Below are 653 nucleotides of genomic sequence, written 5' to 3'. Positions count from 1 at the left end.
AACCAGAGCAAGCACTAGCCTGAGCCCCAGCCCCAAAAGAGGTATTCTTGGGGGTGCCCTGAAGGCTTTGCCTCTCTCCCTTGAAGAAGACCCCTTGGCTTCTCTTTTGTCCCTCAGTGGACACTAACAGGACTTTCCTGTCACGACCTTAAAGCAACCAAACAAAATTCCTTCTACGTCATTCAAGCACCCAAGAGCAAAATAACAACAGAGCTTTTACACAGAGCACCTTTACTTCTCTTTCCTCCAATAGAGGCCTCAAAAACAGGCCTAGATGTCCTTGTTTGTCTCTACAGGTGGAGATCGCTGTGGGTCAGTTAAACAGATTCCCCAAGAGATTCTCCCAGGGGAAGTCCATGTTGGAATAAGGCACGGCATGAGCCCAGCCATTGGCTTTGATCCTTTGATCTCCCAAGCAGCGCCTCTCCAGCCAGAGAAGGACTCCTATAAATTCATTTGTGAAGTTCATTACCCAGGAGCCTAGACCCCAGCCCGGTATCCACCCTCCTGACGCTGTGGATAGCTTGGAGACTGCCCAGATCCTGGCTTCCCAGGGCAGGCCTCTCCTGATGGATATTATTTAGAGCTGGGAATGCCAGCAGCGCTTGGGAAACACGGCGGAGCTTGCGACGCCGGCTTCGACAGTCTTCCCA

This window comes from Nestor notabilis, unplaced genomic scaffold (genome assembly GCF_000696875.1).
Source record: "Nestor notabilis isolate BGI_N333 unplaced genomic scaffold, ASM69687v1 scaffold11489, whole genome shotgun sequence".
Lineage (NCBI taxonomy): Eukaryota > Metazoa > Chordata > Aves > Psittaciformes > Psittacidae > Nestor > Nestor notabilis.
Note: the sequence above shows the minus strand (reverse complement) of the source record.